The following is a 20,364-nucleotide window of genomic DNA, read 5'->3' as shown; positions in this document are numbered from 1 at the left end:
TGTATTGCTTTTCTTCACTCTCGCTCTCTCCCTCCCCCTTACTATCTTTTCCCTCCCTCTCTGCTCTCTCACTCTCTCTCACTTTCTCTCACTCTTTCTGCCGACGATGACTAGGCCTAAGTATATTGGTTCAGTATAAAATGGTCCCATGAAAGATTTTGTGGATCAGAGACTGATGTACAGCTGTTATGATGTCCAACTTATCACGACTTGTCTTGGCTCAGTTTGTCCCTAACGTGTTCCACTACTCCACACCCTGTAATGAGGCAACTTAGCTTTCATGTCTTCAACATGTATGTTATTAACGTGACTAGAAGCCCTGTTGCAGTAAATGGTCAAGGCATAAACTGGGACAGAAGGTGGTGAGAGGAACAGGGCTAGATGGAAACAAAATAAGAAAAACATTTGGAAACCCATTTTAGTAAAAAAAAAGCAACGTTAATCAAACATTCCCTTATTTACTACGTATCTAATATAACCCTTTTATTAATATATAATTTAGTTGGTATTTTTGAAGACATGGGAGTGTTATTTAATTCATCTGAACAAAAGCTTTGAATCACACACACTAGCCCAATATATGGATTTTTGTTTAAAGGGTTATGTGGGTCATACTTATTATTTTGTATTCCCCTGGACCCTTTTAAGATGTACAGAAAAATACAATGATGCATGTAGAATCCATTTGTCTTCTAGCACCTTAAGGAAAGACAAGGAATTCACCAGTCAACAGTGACAAATAGCTGTTGACCTTCATGAGTCAGGCTAATGTTTTTTTTTTTTGTGTGTTTTAGGAATTTAATGTTGAATCCTGATTGCTCCACACATTTTCTCACTGGGACAATAAAGGTATTGATTGATTGAGTTAAAAGTAAAAATGCGAAATTAGAAATCATGTTCTTCAATTCCTGAATGCCGATTGCTTTGGAACACTGGTATCACATCACGTTCTGCTTCTCTAATTACATTTGGATCCAGCTCATAATAGCCTTGAGGCATCTTGGGGAATTGTGGTATACTGCCAATATACCACAGCTAAGTGCTGTGTCCTGGCACTCCACAGCGGATTGTGCCTTAAAAAAGCCCTTAGCCGCAGTATATCGGCCCTATATCACATCGCTTTATGCCTTATTGCTTGAAGATACCACTCACAACATTTAAGGCAATAATTTACTATTTTGAAACCAATGGAACAGTGAGAAATCCACCCGATCAAAGACCGTCTTACCTCAACGCATCATAAGAACGATGGTTCGGTAGGGGGAAAAATAAGACTTACACAACTTGTCTCCAAATCTACAATTAGATGCCACCTCTGGGCCAACGGCCTGTTTTGAAAGGTTTCCAGATCAAAAGCCTTTATTTAGACTAACCAAAAAGGTATGAGCATCTGTAGTTAAACCTTTAAAGGACACTGCACTGGGAACACCGGGACCAGAATAGATCTTTGTGGACCTGCATACCAGTGAAGAGTTTTCTGTAAAAAGAAGGATGTGTATGCATAAAAGAGCCTCACACCATCTGTAAAATATGGTGGTAGGTGTTTGATATTATAGCTGTTTTGGTTCCGCTGATCTTGTGGCACTAGTTAAGGTCAGCAGCATCCTGAACTTAACCAAGTACCAGGAAACCTTTGCCAAAGACCATGTGTGGCCGGCCGCAAATAGAACTTCAAACAAGACTGTTATCCCCAGCGATAAGAAATCCAAAAGCAATAATGTTTTACCATAAAATCAACATTTTGCAATAGTCATGTCAGTCTCCGGAATTAAATTAAATTGAAAACCCTGTGGTTTAAATTGAAGAGGGCGGTCTGTAATCCTAGACCGAAAGATCTCAAGGATCTGAAAGTAGTCTGTATACGTTGCTCATTATATATTTCATACAGACTTTTTTCAGATCCTTAACGGCACTGGTCTTTCTTGAGGTGACTTTATTAATGGATTTTGTTTTTATTGTCAGTAAGGTAAGTGACAAATAATGTGCCTCAGCCAGTGACTCAGTGCGCAACATGCTAGTGAGTGTCTGCAACCAGGTGAATAGAGAAGGTGATGAGAATTGATGGTGAAATGGCCGTACGCCATCTTATATTGATAAACTCCACTGACAGATCCTGACATGTATTCCTTGTCTATTACGTTAGCTCACATCTCACATGCTGTTGAACCAACGGGTGAATGCTTTCTGATAGATTTTATCGTTGGTTACAGTCTGAGACTCACTACGCTAGGTCTGGCGTGTAAGGGTAGGTTTTTAGAAATGTAACATTTAAAATAATTCTTAGCGCTTGGGGCCCCCTGCAATTCAAACACTTTTTGAAATACCACAGTTTCAGGCCTACATGGAGTTGGAAACCGATTTCTAGGTATGGGCTTGTGAGATTCATTACATGTTGACATGGGTTATTTAAGAGTTAGCTAAACAAAATAAAGACCCTTCCATGGTGGCTAATCTTGACATGTGGGGCTACTCCGGTACTGCTTGTGCTAGCTAAGATTAGACAAGCTTGCTAAATCTGTCAGCATCACGCAGTGAGCTGGTCCTTGCATTGGATCAGGGCACCGTTCCGAATTTATGTGAGGCTGGCGCTAGTTTCAAATATGTAGGAATTTATATTTGGATAGTTCCATTAAATGAGCATCCTTTAGATGTCTATGGAGACAGAAGAGGCGAGGGACACTAGCTGCTAGCCCGTTTGCGAACTGAATACACTATTGTTAAAAAGTTTGAGGTCACTTAGAAATGTCCTTGTTTTTGAAAGAAAAGCTAATTTTTGTCCATTTTAAATATCAAATTGATCAGAAATACAGTATAGATATTGTTAATGTTGTAAATGAAAATCAGGAAATGGCAGATTTTTTATGTAACATCTACATAGGGGTACAGAGGCCCATTATCAGCAACCGTCATTTGTGTTCCAATAGCACATTGTGTTTGCTTATACAAGTTTTTACCCTTTTGGAATTATGTTAGCACAGCTGAAAGCTGTTGTGCTGATTAAAGAAACAACAAAACTCTCTTTTAGACAAGTTCAGTATCTTCTGCATCAGCGTTTGCAGGTTTTTATTACAGGCTTAAAATGGCCAGAAAGAAATAACTTTCTTCTGAAACTCGTCAGTCTGTTCTTGTTCTGAGAATTTAAGGCTGTTCCATGCAAGAAATTGCCCATAAACTGAAGATGTTGTCTCAACGTCAATAGTGAACAGGTGACTCCGGGATGCGGGCCTTTTAAGCAGAGTTTTTGCTCTGTCCAGTGTCTCCATCTTTTATCCATCTTAATCATTTTTTTTTGTTGGCCAGTCTGAGGTATGGCTTTTTCTTTGCAACTCTGCCTAGAAAGCCAGCAGAGATCCCAGAGTTGCCTCTTCACTGTTGACATTGAAACTGGTGTTTTGCAGGTATCATTTAATGAAGCTGCCAGTTGAGGGCCTGTGAGGCGTCTTTCTCAAACTAGACACTAATATATTTGTTCTCTTGCTCAGTTGTGCACCAGTGCCTCCCACTCCCTTTTCTATTCTGTTAAGATCCAGTTTGTGCTGTTCTGTGAAGGGAGTACTACACATCTGTGTACAAGATCTTTAGTTTCTTGGCAATTTCTCGCATGGAATAGCCTTCATTTCTCAGAACAAGAATAGACTGAGTTTCAGGAGATGGCTCTGATGCTGATGATACTGTAGTTACTTTTTCAGCTGTGCTAACAATCTCAAAATGTTTTTCTAATGATCAATAAGCCTTTTAAAAGGAGAAACCTGGATTAGCAAACACAATATGCCATTGGAGCACAGGACTGATGGTGCTGATGATGGGCCTCTGTACGCCCATGTAGATATTCCACTGTAAATCAGCCGTTTCCAGCTACAATAATATTTACAAAGTCTACTGTGTCTACATTGTATTTGTGATCAACCGGATGTTATTTAAAGTGATCCCAAACTTATGAACGGTAGTGTATATTATTTACAGTTGTTTATATCCTTTAGCAGATGCTCTTGTCCAGAGCAGCATGTGGTATTGTACAGTTAAATTAATCTCATTCAGCTCTCTTGGACAGAGTCACCTACAGTAGAGTGTATTACGGATACAACTACATGGTTTACAGATACTGTTCATTTACATACTGGACCCAAATAGGAATTGAACCCAGAGCACCACATCAATTGAACCACACAGAAGCTGAAGTTATTTTGTGTACAGCATGTACAAAATGAATACAGTAAGACACACGGCCACTAGGTTGAGTTTAAAATATGATCCACTGTTTGTCCAGAAGACCTTGTAAAATTAAGCTGGTTTGGGTCAATTTCAATTTCATTCAGTCAATTCAGGAAGAGGTTGGAATTCATGAGGGAGACAAACACAAATAATTGAAATGAATAGTTTCTCCTTAACGTTATATGGGGAAATAATTTAACTTGAGGTATTACTAGACCTACAGGGAGTGGCCTGATCTACTGGGCCACTGTAGAAGTGTTTAATGCTCCAGTCTAGAGTAGTGGACTATATAGGTAATAGGTTACTGTTGCGGACATATTTTTGTGGTACATGGCTCCTGACTGGGGGGATTAGACCCCTGAAGTTACTTTGTGTGTGTGTGTTTTAGGCCTCACAGTGACTGGCAAAAGGTCCCAATGAGGTTAGGCATTACATCTAAGTAAAGTTTAGGCATAAATTTTACTTTATTGAGGTTAAGGTTAGGGTTAGGTTTAGGGTTAAGATTAGGGCAAGGGAGCATGCAATTTCTATTTTCTGGTCCCCAAGAGGGTAGCTGTACGTGTGTGTGTGTGTGTGTGTGTGTGTGTGTGTGTGTGTGTGTGGAGCCACAGCCCATACCCGACCAGGGAGTGGATTTCTCTGACACAGTGTATTCAGGCTTTTGATTGCATCTTTGCTTTCTCCTCGCTTTCTCTCCTATCGTGTGTGTGTGTCTTCTGTGTACTGTACAGTAATAGCAGCTGGTTCCCAGGCAGTAGTGGATCCTGGACTGTGAGTTGGCCAACACCACAATGTTATTATTATTTATGTAGACAGCTGAAGTGTGAGAGGAAAAGGGGATGGGAGAGGACAGGGGCGTGTGACCCCGTTCTGGGAGAGGACAGGGGCGTGTGACCCCGTTCTGGGAGAGGACAGGGGCGTGTGACCCCGTTCTGGGAGAGGACAGGGGCGTGTGACCCCGTTCTGGGAGAGGAGAGGGGCGTGTGACCCCGGTCCTGGAGAGGAGAGGGGCATGTGACGCCGGTCAGTTAGGAAATAAAGCAGAGGTCTGAGGATAAACCCTTGGGGGACCCCAGTGTTATGGATCAGTGAGGAGGTGTTGTTGTCATTACCATTCCTCATAGCCTGAGGCATGTGTTTGTGGACAGTGAGGCAACATGTCACATTTGGTGGAGTGAATAGTTAATGCATCCAACAAATTGATGTGCAGGGTCTTTATGAAGTATTGGTTCATATTTAGGCTTGATGGTTGTAATGTCTTAAAATGTTAATTCCTACTTGGACATCAGGTCTAAATGTTATGAGACACTGTCATTGAACTGTCTTATGGGAGTGTTGATCTTGGATTTCTGTCTATAATTATATCTACTGTAATTTAAAGGTTTAAACGGATTCCAGCACTCCTACGATAGTACAGAAATAGGTCTTCACAAGATGACTTTACTCGCTAAGACCCGGCTGGTATAACCCCCTCTTATCAGAAAAATAAAACATTCCAGATATTTAGAGGAAGAGCAGAAATATCAACAGGAACGTGAACTCTACATCATGTGGCGGGGTTGGTGTTGTCAGAGTGGATAATCTCCCTCTGGTTGGCTCTTTGGCTGTCCCCTGCTCAGTGTTACTGCTGGGGTTACAATGTATTGGTCTGGTGGAATGTCTTCAGCAGAAAAGCCTCTAATGTACCAACCCAAATGCTCCCAGGATTATGTCCCGCAGGTCTGGTTCTGTCCACAGGAGCACGGCACCGGTCTCAAACTTTTCCTGCTGGTTGGATATTTTCATTTTCTGGCAGATCAGCAATTTTGTAATGTCTGCGTTCCTTGCTCTACCAACTCTAACGGTGAGAGTAGCGTCTCTGCCAAGTTGCCAGATCTCAGCCAGGCTCAGGGCGATCAACAGCTGGGTCATTGTTGCAGTAAATTACGGATTAGCCATGCTATCCCTCTGTGTTTAATACTGTAGCTCGTCCTGGTTTAGCCCTGGGTAGGTTTTGTAATGTGAAAGTCCTGTGAACACTCAATGAATTGCGAGTTTGGAGAGAATGAGTAGGACATCAGGATTCCTCCAACCAGAACTTAATGACACCCACTGGTTATGTCATGAAGAGTTTAATCTATAGGTAACGCACATCCCCTACTCATTACCAGCTTAATGTGGCAGGACTTATTGAAAATAAATGCAGGTGTTAAAAGCAATCTCTCAGGCATAAGCCCACATGCATACATACAATATATAAAGCAGACTTGAATGAATTTGTTCACTAACAAGGTATCAAGGTTTCAACAGCATGCCATCCTGTCCAATTTGTTTACAATCACGTTGAAATCCAAGTGGCCTACCTGGATAAGATGCTTATTTCACAGAATGAGTTGCCAATTGCTTACATAATCTTTTTTTCAATCCTCGTGGCACATGGCATTGCATGACTGAAACTGATTTCAGTTGGTTCTGTTATAAGAGTATTGTGAAGAAAATGAGGTTATTCTCTATTTGATTATAACTGTGTTGTGTTTTGGTGTCCATATGACAAATTATATTGGGACAACTATGAATGTAGATATTAAGTCAAAACCACTTGTCAGACTCAGAGAGGAAGAAGGGATATTTTGGTATCAATGGCAGAGGAATGTGTGTGTGTGTGTGTGTGTGTGCGCGTGTGCGTGCGCATGCGTGTGTGCGTGCGTGCGAGAAGACACACACCGCACAGTGTAGACGAGACCATAAGGAAACCTGAACAATTGGAAATTGCTTAATAAGCACTTACGACAACCACAAGAGAAAGAAACACTGGCAAAAAAATGAAATGTAAATTCACCTCATTAATTTGATATAGTACCCAGCCTAGCAGCCAGACGAGCACCGGAAGGTGACAGGTTCAGACCCTGATCGACAGCAGCCACCTGTGACGGTGCTAATCCTCCTGCGGTAATCCCCTGGTGTTGCCTGCAGGTACTCCGAGAAAAGGATGGGTTTCGGTAGACGTGTCGGCATCTGTCTGTCAGGGTTTGGCTGAAATCCATTTTAGTTCAAATCAGGAATCACACACAAATTACAATGATTCTTCTTGGTTAACTTTTTTTATTTAGTGGAATTAATACAGGGACTTGTATTGAATTACTTGCATCTCAAATGGCACTGTATTTCCTTTATGGTGCACTACTTTTGCTTCAAGGGTCTAAAGTAGTGTACTCTTTAGGGAATAGGGTGTTATTTGAGAGGTGCAGGCACATGGCAGCAGTCAGCAGAGGAACGTGGCTTGTAAGTTGCTGAATCACTGGACCCGTAACACTACAGAAAGAGGGAGAGAGTGAGGGAGATTGAGGTGGAGGGATGGAGAGACTGAGAGGGGGAGAGTGTGGTAGAGAGACGGAGAGACTGAGAAGGGGAGAGTGTGGTAGAGGGATGGAGAGACTGAGAAGGGGAGAGTGTGGTAGAGGGATGGAGAGACTGAGAAGGGGAGAGTGTGGTAGAGGGATGGAGAGACTGAGAAGGGGAGAGTGTGGTAGAGGGATGGAGAGACTGAGAAGGGGAGAGTGTGGTAGAGGGATGGAGAGACTGAGAAGGGGAGAGTGTGGTAGAGGGATGGAGAGACTGAGAAGGGGAGAGTGTGGTAGAGGGATGGAGAGACTGAGAAGGGGAGAGTGTGGTAGAGGGATGGAGAGACTGAGAAGGGGAGAGTGTGGTAGAGGGATGGAGAGACTGAGAAGGGGAGAGTGTGGTAGAGGGATGGAGAGACTGAGAAGGGGAGAGTGTGGTAGAGGGATGGAGAGACTGAGAAGGGGAGAGTGTGGTAGAGGGATGGAGAGACTGAGAAGGGGAGACTGTGGTAGAGGGATGGAGAGACTGAGAAGGGGAGAGTGTGGTAGAGGGATGGAGAGACTGAGAAGGGGAGAGTGTGGTAGAGGGATGGAGAGACTGAGAAGGGGAGAGTGTGGTAGAGGGATGGAGAGACTGAGAAGGGGAGAGTGTGGTAGAGGGATGGAGAGACTGAGAAGGGGAGAGTGTGGTAGAGGGATGGAGAGACTGAGAAGGGGAGAGTGTGGTAGAGGGATGGAGAGACTGAGAGGGGGAGAGTGTGGTAGAGGGATGGAGAGACTGAGGGGGAGCGTGAGGTGGAGAGGGGGAGAATGAGAGAGGGAGGAAAAGACAAATGAAAGAGGGTGAGGCAGAGGGAGGGAGAGGCTGAAAGAGGTAGAGAGAAAGGATTAAATGGAAAAAGAGGAATATACTGAAATAGGGAGAGTGGAGGAAAGGTGGAGAGAAAGGGGGATGGAGACTGAACGGGGGAGAATGAGAGATTATAAAAGTACACATTTGATTCTGAATGTAACCATAACTAATTTGGAATGGAATGTTTTATGTGCCCTGTCACAATATTATAACCCCCCCCCACCTGTATGTTTTTTTCACATTTTGTCATTTCAGTGCCTCAGAGTTTAATGCATTACTTTTTTCTTTTTGTTCAGTTATCTACACAACATACTCCTCACTTCTTGAGGAAACTTTTATAACTTAAACTTCTTAGCTGGATAAGTCTCACACTTGCTTGTAATAGCGATAAGAAATTGGCTCTGGTACGTTCAGTTACCATTAAAATCCCACACCAAGTGAATTGGCCTCCACCAGTTTTAAATTGCATTGATATCTATCCTGTTGGTTAGTGAACTACCAGGCAAATGCTTAACAATGAGCACCGAGGACCTTTCAAAAGAACTGATGGACAAAGCTGTGAAAAGACAGATCAGGGGATTGGTATGAAACCACCTCCAAGACCTCAGATATCCCTTGGAGCACGGTCAAGACAGTAAGAAGTGGAAGGTGTGTGGCATCATCCAGGCTCTGCCTCGATCGCGCCGTCCCTCCTGACTCAGCAAGCAGGCAATTGATCAGAGAGACTACAAAGAGGCCAACGGCTACTTTGAGAGGAGTTACAGGCTTTCATGGTCAAGCTTGGTCAGGTACGCATATGATGACAATGCCAAACTCCACAAAACCGGCCTCTGTGGTTGGGTGGCAAGATGGAAGCCATCACTCAGAAAACAAACCAGGCTCTGTAGACAAAATTTGTTCTTGAAGGGTCCAGTCAGAACCATGAATTTAATCCATATGGCACTTTGTGAAATGTCTCTGTCCATCGATGCCAGCCAAGAAAATGTATGCAACTTTAACAGATTTGTAAAGAGGAAAGGTCAAATATCTCCTATCCCAACAAACTCTGTAATTACTGCCCAAGGCGCTTACTGCCATGTATTAACTCAGGGGAATGGACAGTGATCCAGGTACAATATTTAAGTTTTGTGTTTTCTATATGTAATTGCATTTGATATTAACAAAACAGCAGCAGGGTTTGTGGCCCGTTACTGGTCCAACTGGTGGAACGTGTTGCATCCAAGAATGGGTACAAATATTTTGCAATTATTCAGAAATAATTTTAAGGACCCGATAACAAAATAATACAAAAAAAGAGATGAAGTAAAACGCATTTTCAGTCAACACACAACTTTAACAGTTACAATGTCTTCATTGCTGATGTTACATAGTTGTTTATCATAGCTGGGCTGCTAAAAAACAATAAGCAAAGCGCCTGAAAGCTGCTGGCAGTTCCTACTGGTAGACCACTGAAAGCCCACCATATAAATGCTAGCCGGGAAGAGCAATAGTGGTATACTTAGACACGTGGTTATTGTGCTTTAATTTGTTTTTGCCGGACTGCATAAGCGGAGCCGGCTAAGAAGAGCGAATGTCTCTTACTGAGTGACTGACTGACTGACCACCCTTTGTTAAATAGCGTCGTGGATAGAGAAGTATGGCGTCACATTAGTCTCAAAACTCACGCTCAAACAAGATAGAGTTGAGAGAGCTGAAACACAGGACTGAACTCGAGCGCACGCGGGTGCCATTTCGAGAAGAAAAATGTCAGATGAGAGAGCAGAATGTCACATGGAGAGACCAGAAACACAAGCCGCGTGGACGAAGGACCAGTGCCACGAGAGTCTGAACATTGTGAGGGCACAGATCCTCCACAGACGTCGTGGTTTGGAATTTCTCCGCGACTTCTCGAAACCCCCTGCTCTCCAGTGATGGGTCGTTCGCGAACGAATGTCTCTTTTTGGTGAACGATGGGAGCCGATTCGCGAACGGAAAAGAGACGTTCATTTGGCACTTAAATATGTTTGAGGCAAGTTGTGTTAAAATAATACATTTACAAAATTAATTTGCCATAAGCCACAATTATTAAAATAAACTTGTTGTACAAAATGTATATTAATAACGTTGAACAAAAATATAATTCCAAAAGAATAGTCTGAACCATGAACCCATTAAGACGTAACCCTTGAATGATTTTGTAATTGGCCAATGACGGAGTTGGTGTATTACCTGATGCTAGCAAATGCCTCTATCAAACCTGCCACCCAAACCTCCATAGGCCAGTATATGCCAAAGGCCATTACTTCATCAAAGAAGATGATAGATGAAGAAATGGTTAAAATGTTTGCAAGAGATTTCCAACCACATCATTGTGGCGGACAAGGGATTCAGAAACGACTGTGATGTTCTAAATCCAGCTTAAGTTCTTCCAAGCAGGACAACCCTATCTAACACAATAGTTCCTCATCTGTTGAAACTTGAAACATGTTTATAGTTTGGCCAACGATTAGAACAAATGCCATGTTGAACTGGTAATAATAATATTACTTAGTAATATCCTTTAACCATTTTACATTATATGTTAATGTGTTTTGCAATGTTTTGTTATTGTGTTCTATTGTAATCTGTTCTACTGTTCTTTCACTATGACATTTTTTTCAACCCAATAAAGAGTTATTGCATTGTTAACAGGATTTTGCATGGAACCTGCTAGGATTAAAATGCATAATTTCAGTGAAAGATAAATTAACAAATAAGTGTTACTTTCCACAGCTTTCCATGTTATTATGGCCATTAGATAATTTGGGTTGATTAGAAAAATGGGCCATCTCTTTTAAATGAACTAGTACAAGTGAGCCGGATCACTAAAAAGATGGTCAATGATAGCTCGGTCACGTTGTATAGATCCCATCTCATCTTCATCCGCTTATCCGGTATCGGGGACAGCAGCTCTAGCTGGGGACCCCAAACTTCCCTTTCCTGAGCTACATTTGCCAGCTCTGACTGGGGGATCCCGAGGCGTTCCCAGGCAGTGTCGAAATATAATCTCTCCACCTAGTCCTGGGCCTACCCCAAGGTCTCCTCCCAGCTGGATGTGCCTGGAACACCTCTCTAGGAAGACATCCTGGGGGCATCCTTACCAGATGCCCGAACCACCTCAACTGGCTCCTTTCGATGTAAAGGAGCAGCGGCTCTACTCCGAGTTCCTCACGGATGGCTGAGCTTCTCACCCTATCCCTAAGGGAGAAGCCAGCCACCCTTCTGAGAAAACCCATTTCAGCCGCTTGTTCTTTCGGTCATGACCCTGCCTTCATGACCATAGGTGAGGGTAGGAACGAAAATTGACCGGTATATCGAGAGCTTTCCCTTCCGGCTCAGCTCTCTCGATATCCTGTCCATAAAGGATACAAACAGGATTGGTGACAAAGCGCAGCCCTGGCGGAGGCCAACCCCCACCTGGAAGGAGTCCGACTTACTACCGAGAACCCGAACACAGCTCTCACTTTGGACGTACAGGGATTGGATAGCCCTCAGAAGGGACCTCCTCACCCCATACTCCCGCAGCACCTCCCACAGTATCTCTCGGGGGACCTGGTTGTATAGATCCCGGGCTTTTAAATGAGCAAATCCACAGCATTGTAACAAAAGGAAGACGTGATAAAGCAATAAATCTACCAATCTTATTTAAGGTACCATGTACTGCTTTGTGAGTACAAACACGTGTCAAGTTAGAGCAGGGGCGATTCGAAAAGGCGCAGGTGAATTCTGAGAAGTCGTGGAGAAATTCCACGCAACGATATCTGTGTGTGATATTGTTATACTCTCGTGCGACGGGTCCTTTGCTCACGCGGCTGGTGTTTCTGCTCTCTCAACGTCACATTCTGCTCTCTCGACTGAATTTATCTTCTCAAAGTGGCACCGGCGTGTGGGAGTTTGGTCCTCTGCAAGCGCAGCTTGTGTTTCTGCTCTATCGACTAAATGTATTCTTCCCGAATTGGCAAGTGCATGCGCGTGAGTTTTGAGACTGATGTGACGCCATAGTATCCATGCATGCACTTTTGGTCAGGATAGACAAACACATTTGCTGGCTTAACATACAGTAGTAATGTTATAGTAAGCCTTAACTGTAACTGTATACGGTTATATTGCAACTGTTTCTGGCATGGAAAAGTTAATCTTCAGTCTCACTAGCAATTGCTCAATTCTTATGATTATTCCTAGGAAGTTAGTAGATATTAGTAAGCCTATTACTGGCTAATAAGCTGTTAAAACGGCCAGTGGCAAAAGCCATACAGTTCATAGACGCTATGGTGGAGGTAAACTTAACAAAAAACGTAAGTCAGTTTAACACAATCCTCAATGGAGTCTAGCGAGTGCTGAATCATGTAATGCCGTGGCGTAGTGTTTAAAGACTGTGCCTCTCATGTGGAAGACCTAAGTCTGAATCTAATGAGAGCAACAACATTCATGAATTATTTCTGATAGATTCCACGATTCTCTCGTCTTTTCAGTTAATGAAAAGGTTAGTTATTGTCGCCTTTATTGATAGTTACTATAAATGTCATTTACGAATGAAAGAAAAAAGCATGTTGTTTTGCCATAAAATGAAATAGCTTTGGCAGACTCGCTAGCAATTGCTCAATTCTTATGACTATTCCAGTAAGTTAGTATATACCGGTAAAGCGTATTACTGGCCAATATGCTGTTAAAACGGAAAGTGGCAAATGGCATACATAGACGCTATTTGTGGTGGAGATAAACTTAGTAACAAACTTTAGTCAATTTAACTGTTTCAATGTCATTCACGAATGGCCAATTAACTATTAAAACGGCCAGTGGCAAAAGAGGATTTGTTCAGGATATACAGATTCCGGGTGTCAGTATAGACAAGAGGCCATACTGACAGCCAGTAAACAAACAGCTCCATGGTGTGGTGGTTAACGACACAGCCTTTCACGTGGGAGACCCATGTTCAATTCTCAAGATGCCAAAACTTTTTATTGCGGACCGGCTGAACTAGGCTTGCCTGGTTTCTTGTTTATAGCGAAATTAAATGTTTTTTGTTACTGAAATGCTGCAAATGCTTCACAACTGTCCTGGTTTGGCAAGACCTACGAAATTGTATTTCACACCAATAAAGCGATCTGGATTTGAATAGCATTTTCAGACGGAGAGAGCACAGAGACAGAGGGAAAAAAAGTGGGAGACAATGTGATGGAGAGAGACAAAGGGACAGGACGCAAGACAAAGAGATGGCGAGAGAGTGAGGGAAACAGTCCTAGAGCTCTAATCCATCTGTCAGTCAGTGTGTTTCCAGGCAACAGCTTCCTGGTCTGTTGTAGCTCTCCTCAGGCTTGCCTTCACTCAGACAGGAAGTCACGGAGTCTCCAGGCAACAGCTTCCTTGTCTGTTGTAGCTCTCATCTGGCTTGCCTTCACTCAGACTGGAAGTCAGGGAGCATAGTTTCTCTATGTCAGGAAGAGTTGAGATTGAGCCATGATTGAGTCATCTCCCTCCAGGGTTGCCGGCATAACTTCCAATACGTGGCCAGATGCTCAGCAAAAGACATAAACGTTTAACCAGGTAGTGCTCTCATGACAGGTTTAGGTTATCCAAACCAATCAGGCGTAACTCCCTCCACTGGGAACGCCCTGTCAGAAGCTGAGTTTTTTTACTGCCTTCTCAGCATTGTTTGGGCTTTTCTGGATCTGCCTTGCATTTTGATAAGTTCCTCTTTCATCCCGCGCTAGTGTTTCTTGTCTGTTCTGGCTCTCCCTCTGTGCATGCCTGGTTCTAGCCCTGTGTGTCCCAGGAAGAACCGACCTCGGGTTGTTTCTAGGGGCACCTAGCCTATGTTTCTGGGGTGTACGGTGACAATTCTTTGCATTATCCACTTTGTGAAACGATCAAGAAAAATGTTATATTGAATATATAAATCCTTTTATTTATATATATCTTCCTTTCTTTCCATTTGTTCAGTTCTGATGTACTGTGTTCCTCTTCATTGTGCATCGTGACTGGAGCCCTGAGCGTGTAATTCGCACACAAAATAAAGTCTCCTCTCGGTGAGCCTGGCTAGAACTAATCATATGAAATTGGTCAATTTATACTTAATCTTTGTGCCTGGATTGCTAGAGTTTTGAAGCTTAAGCCAGCCTTCTTTATCTATGCACAGAAAATGCACTTTCTTTGGGGAAAATAAATCTATTCACTTTTCAGTTTGTCTGCCAGGAACCGTCTGCCCCGGTAGAAACGCTGTGAAAACCTTTGTCATTCATACCGTATCAAACCAAGCTGTTTTTGTCTGTTGGTGAAACAAAGCTCTACAAAAGCAGCCATTTTGCTGCTTTGGGCATTACTTAGTCATGGCTCCTAATGCAGTGCAGCTAATAGGCCAGCACCTGACGACTTCACGTCCCATACGCCGTCAACAGGGCAGCTGTTGCTATGAGGGAATCCTGTATAGCAACATCTGATCTGTCCATGGATAACATGTGTTTCTGCTGTCAGTGTGAGTGTGGCATTTCAGCGATAGTGAGACCTTAGTGAGAGGGTGCTGACTGCTTGATGGGAAAACAGTTATGGACCGTGTTTCTCAGGTCAATGCCGCAATATCATGCTTGGCTTAATTTCTTACCTGGAACCGCACACTACTCTAGATGTGAACCAGGTTTTTAGGCTGGGTAAAAGCACTTTGACTGAACTGCTGATGTAAAAAGGGTTTCATAAAATACATTTTGTTCATTGTTTGATGAAAATGTTTTGTGAAAATAGTTTTGCTTTCATTGTGTTTGTCTGATTTGTGTATTTCATTTATTTGATTACATTTACAGTGTCTTCTTAATGGCTGTGTTCTTAGTCCTGCAATTAAATGTGTAGTGATAAAGAAAGTGATAAGAAGATTCTTCAATACCGATATTCACAGATGTCCAATACCAATATACATATAATAGAATCAGCCAAAACCAAAGTTTAGTCATTTCTGTACAGGTATACCCTCCCATAAAAAAAATATATGAACATGCGCCTGTTGCACTTTTTGTATTTTCCACTGTATTTCATACAAAACGTAGTTATCAATATTCTTGAATAACAAAACACGATCACAAAAATAAGCACAATGAATAAAACATTGAAAAATGTTATGATAGTAGATATAATACACCTTCTCATGCTGTAATTGTCATTGTTCAGTGTGCTTGGATACAAATAACAAAAGGCCAAAATGTTTCGGAAGTAAATTGTTCAATACCGATGTTGACGTATTTTGCATTTTGTAGTGGGGGACAGTAGCCAACACAACATGGGTTCAAGTTACACCCCAGAGGGCGTTTTATTAAACATAAGTGTAAAAGCTGAACCACTTAAAAGGGTTGGTGGGGTAGGGCTGGTCCTCCCAGGGAGGAAGCCTCCTTCATCCAGCCGTGCACGCCCCACCTCCTCTCTCCCGGAGGGTGCTGTCCGAGGTCCTGAACATTTGTGGCCACACTATAGTCATCTGATACTGAGATATCAGTGTGTCCCTGGTCCTGTGAAAACACAGCAAATATTAATGTCAGTTAGCTGAGTGCATTCTGCTAATATTTTAGCTAGTTTCTGTTTTAGAGATTAGAGGTTTTCATAAGACAGCAATAATAACCAAAGAGGTGTTTTGTGTTTTTTTGACTATCCTGGGCCTTGGTACTGGTGACTCCCCAGCCCTCACTACTGGTAACTGTCCCCAGGCCTCGGTACTGGTGACTATCCCCGGGCCTCGGTACTGGTGACTATCCCCGGGCCTCGGTACTGGTGACTATCCCCGGGCCTCGGTACTGGTGACTATCCCCGGGCCTCGGTACTGGTGACTATCCCCGGGCCTTGGTACTGGTGACTATCCCCGGGCCTCGGTACTGGTGACTATCCCCGGGCCTCTGTACTGGTGACTGTCCCCAGGCCTCGGTACTGGTGACTGTCCCCGGGCCTCGGTACTGGTGACTGTCCCCGGGCCTCGGTACTGGTGACTGTCCCCGGGCCTCGGTACTGGTGACTGTCCCCGGGCCTCGGTACTGGTGACTGTCCCCGGGCCTCGGTACTGGTGACTGTCCCCGGGCCTCGGTACTGGTGACTGTCCCCGGGCCTCGGTACTGGTGACTGTCCCCGGGCCTCGGTACTGGTGACTGTCCCCGGGCCTCGGTACTGGTGACTATCCCCGGGCCTCGGTACTGGTGACTATCCCCGGGCCTCGGTACTGGTGACTATCCCCGGGCCTCGGTACTGGTGACTGTCCCCGGGCCTCGGTACTGGTGACTGTCCCCGGGCCTCTGTACTGGTGACTGTCCCCGGGCCTCGGTACTGGTGACTGTCCCCGGGCCTCGGTACTGGTGACTGTCCCCGGGCCTCGGTACTGGTGACTGTCCCCGGGCCTCGGTACTGGTGACTGTCCCCGGGCCTCGGTACTGGTGACTATCCCCGGGCCTCGGTACTGGTGACTATCCCCGGGCCTCGGTACTGGTGACTATCCCCAGGCCTTGGTACTGGTGAATATCCCGGGCCTTGACTATCCCTGGGCAAAATTGAGTTAACTTCTGCATGATGTGCATCTGTTTACTTGACATATGTGTCAGTTGTCAGCATCACATTTGTGGAAAGCTTTTACTCAATCTGGCAGTCCAGGTTTACTTTCACTCTTTCCTATCTGGGTCACTGTTGCTTTAATATTGAGAGCTCTAGCTGCATCTAAAGATAACCAGGCAGTCTTTAATATTGAGAGCTCTAGCTGCATCTAAAGATAACCAGGCAAACTTTAATATTGAGAGCTCTAGCTGCATCTAAAGATAACCAGGCAGTCTTTAATATTGAGAGGTTTAGATTGTCTAAAGATGACTTGGCATTCTTCTGTCTTCTGTGCTGTTAGATCCTTTTGAGACCGACTGAGCGTCAAACTGAGCTGCTTCTCTGATGGATTGGGGGAAGCAGATCCCTGGCAGCTTTGGTCTGTTATTGATTAGCTCAGCCTGCCCAGTAATGGGGGGTAATTGATCATCAGCCACAAGTCCTCTTCTACCAACCAGCACTGGTCAGTGTACATGTGACACCTTATTCCCTATAGAGTGAACTCAGAGGGCCACTCTGTAGTAGTGTACTACATGGGGAATAGGATTTCATTTGGAATGCCCTCTTCTCCCTCCCTCCATGCTATGTACTTCAATGGGTAGGTTAGTTCAGTGCTGCTGGAGAAGATAACCAGTACGGCCAAGTTAGAGCCTGGGAAAGGAGTGGAGAGCACTCTGCCGACATAATTTGAGGTTCAGCCACAAAATGAGTGGAGTTTGCTTTCCATCCATGAGTTTGACTTCCATCCATGAGTTAGACTTGAGTTAGACGTCCTGCCATGAGTTAGACGTCCTGCCATGAGTTAGACGTCCTGCCATGAGTTAGACTTCCTGCCATGAGTTTGACTTCCATCCATGAGTTAGACTTGAGTTAGACTTCCTGCCATGAGTTAGACTTCCTGCCATGAGTTAGATGTCCAGCCTTGAGTTAGACTTCCAGCTTTGAGTTAGACTTCCAGCTTTGAGTTAGACTTCCTGCTACTGACTTCCAGCCTTGAGTTAGATTTCCAGCTTTGAGTTAGACTTCCTGCCATGAGTTAGATTTCCAGCTTTGAGTTAGATGTTTTGCAAATGACTGAGGCAGACTTCCCATTGACCCACAGGATAGCTCATGTCTGTGTCCCAAATGGCACCCCATTCCCTCATTAGTTAACTTTTTAAAAACCACTGCTCAAATTCGTGCACAAATTGTGCTAATGAGTGCCCTTCAATAGTGCAGGCATCCCTGCTTCCAAATGGCTCCAGATTTATTGTATAGTCCAGTAATTTTAAAGTGCATTTGTGACTCAAAGAACGTCTGGCACAGGAAGACACAAAGCAGAGTCTGACTAGTGTGTCTGGCTCCTAAAACACTGTAACCGTATTACAACAGAGACTCAGCGTTTTGAAGAAAACAAAACAACAACTACATATTGTGTCTTATAAAGTCATGGCTGGGGTCCAGTGGGGACTGAATACAGCAGGAGGTAGGAGAGAGAGAATGAGAGGAGAGGAGAAGAGAGTAGGAGGTGAGCGAGGAGACGATGCGTGGAGTTGATGAGAGCAGACTACAGTAGCTTCTCAACGGAATCACACAGACAAAACGGCCCAAAAGATAGACAGCAAAAAAATACAGATACAATCTGATGCCCCTTTACCTATCCATCATTTCCTTCCTCTGTCCTTCTATCCCTCCCTCTCTCGCTGTAATCCAGTAGCAGTAGAGTATATTAGAGTGAAGTAGCAGTACAGGAAAATGTCAGTAGTCAACGGTACAGTTAAATGGAGTGGAGTATGGTAGAGAACAGTAACCATAACAGTAGAGTGGAGTGGAGTACAGTAACAGTAGAGTGGAGTACAGTAGAGTATAGTAACAGTAGAGTGGAGTACAGTAGAGTATAGTAACAGTAGAGTGGAGTATAGTAACAGTAGAGTGGAGTATAGTAACAGTAGAGTGGAGTACAGTAACAGTAGAGTACAGTAACAGTAGAGTGGAGTACCGTAACAGTAGAGTGGAGTACCGTAACAGTAGAGTGGAGTACAGTAAGAGTAGAGTACAGTAAGAGTCGAGTACAGTAACAGTAGAGTGGAGTACCGTAACAGTAGAGTGGAGTACCGTAACAGTAGAGTGGAGTACAGTAAGAGTAGAGTACAGTAAGAGTAGAGTACAGTAAGAGTAGAGTACAGTAAGAGTAGAGTGGAGTACAGTAACAGTGGAATAGAGTGTGTGTGGTAGAGTCACTACTGGGTAATTTACAGGCTGTATTCCAAGTGGTGCCCTACTCTCTGGAAAGTGTGCTACAGAGCGAATAGGATACGGAATAGGGATGCATTTGGGATGCGTATATGAGGGGAGCCAGAGGGAAGTGACCTTGGGCTACCCCACACAGCTGTGTTGAGACTACTCTGGACTGTTTGGCTGGGTGTACAAGTCATTATGAACACCTCCAGCCTTGTTCCCAAAGGAACAGTGTGGATATTCCGGTCTCCTCCTCAGCGTTCGTGTTTAGTGAACATCATGTTGGATCCTGGTCAACATGCGATGGTGAAGATGAGCTTTTGTTTTTCTTAAAGCAGCGTCTTTTTTGGCCCTCTGTTGTGTCGTGTTTTGTTGCTGTTTTCAATCTGTGTACTTTGGAGAAAAATGTCACTAATCATTTTATTTAACTTTATTTAAACATTTATTAGGTATTTGTAACAATAACAGTTCTACAACTAATAAAATTAGGGCTGCCATTAGTGCGGTCAAACAATTAGAATAATGAAATAACTTTGAAACACAACCAGAGTTTCAAATTCAGCTGGGTCATCGTGGCCACAAGAGATAGGAGCCTTCTGATCACATTTTCCCCAAAGCTCCAGTATCTACTGAAGACCTGTCAGACTCTAGACAAAGGACCATTCTTTCAGAGGCCTACTACATGAATTAGACAATAATCCTATTGAATGTACTACCAAAAATAACTGAGCTCACAATCCTTTTTTTAATTAATCTATACCATTTTGTCTGTCTAGCGTTTCGGTTCTCTTTCTTATAATGTTAACAAGCCCTTAAATACCCTTGTTGGCTAAGATTCTCTGCTAGCTCAAACACGCTGACAGGTTGCCTTGCGGTTATTGATTGTTAGGGTAAAAGACTAGTTTAAATCCCGAGCCGGCAAGATGAAGAAAAAAAAATCCAGAGGAGTTTACACAGATAGTTATGGTTAACTGACTTGCTCAGGGACAGAACAACTTCCCCTGACTGCAAGGCTGTCAGCATGACAATATAAATTATTCATTACATTATCCCGATACTATTTAATTTCCTATGTAGAAAGTGTAATTTTACTGCTTATTTGTGTCTTATGGAAACGTTGAGTGTTGCGGTGGGGGCAGGCGGTGGAGTGGCCTGGTCAGACCCAATTTCCCATCAGCCAGTGTGACAGCC

General features: G+C 43.7%; 1 protein-coding gene across 1 annotated transcript in view; it reads left to right on the top strand.

Annotated features, from left to right (window-relative positions):
• The window catches only part of rab6ba (RAB6B, member RAS oncogene family a), a 75,561-nt gene that overhangs the window by 796 nt on the left and 54,401 nt on the right, over window positions 1-20,364 (top strand). The window lies entirely within an intron of this gene.

This window comes from Esox lucius, chromosome 8 (genome assembly GCF_011004845.1).
Source record: "Esox lucius isolate fEsoLuc1 chromosome 8, fEsoLuc1.pri, whole genome shotgun sequence".
Classification (NCBI taxonomy): domain Eukaryota; kingdom Metazoa; phylum Chordata; class Actinopteri; order Esociformes; family Esocidae; genus Esox; species Esox lucius.
Note: the sequence above shows the minus strand (reverse complement) of the source record. Positions and strands in the feature narration are given on the sequence as shown.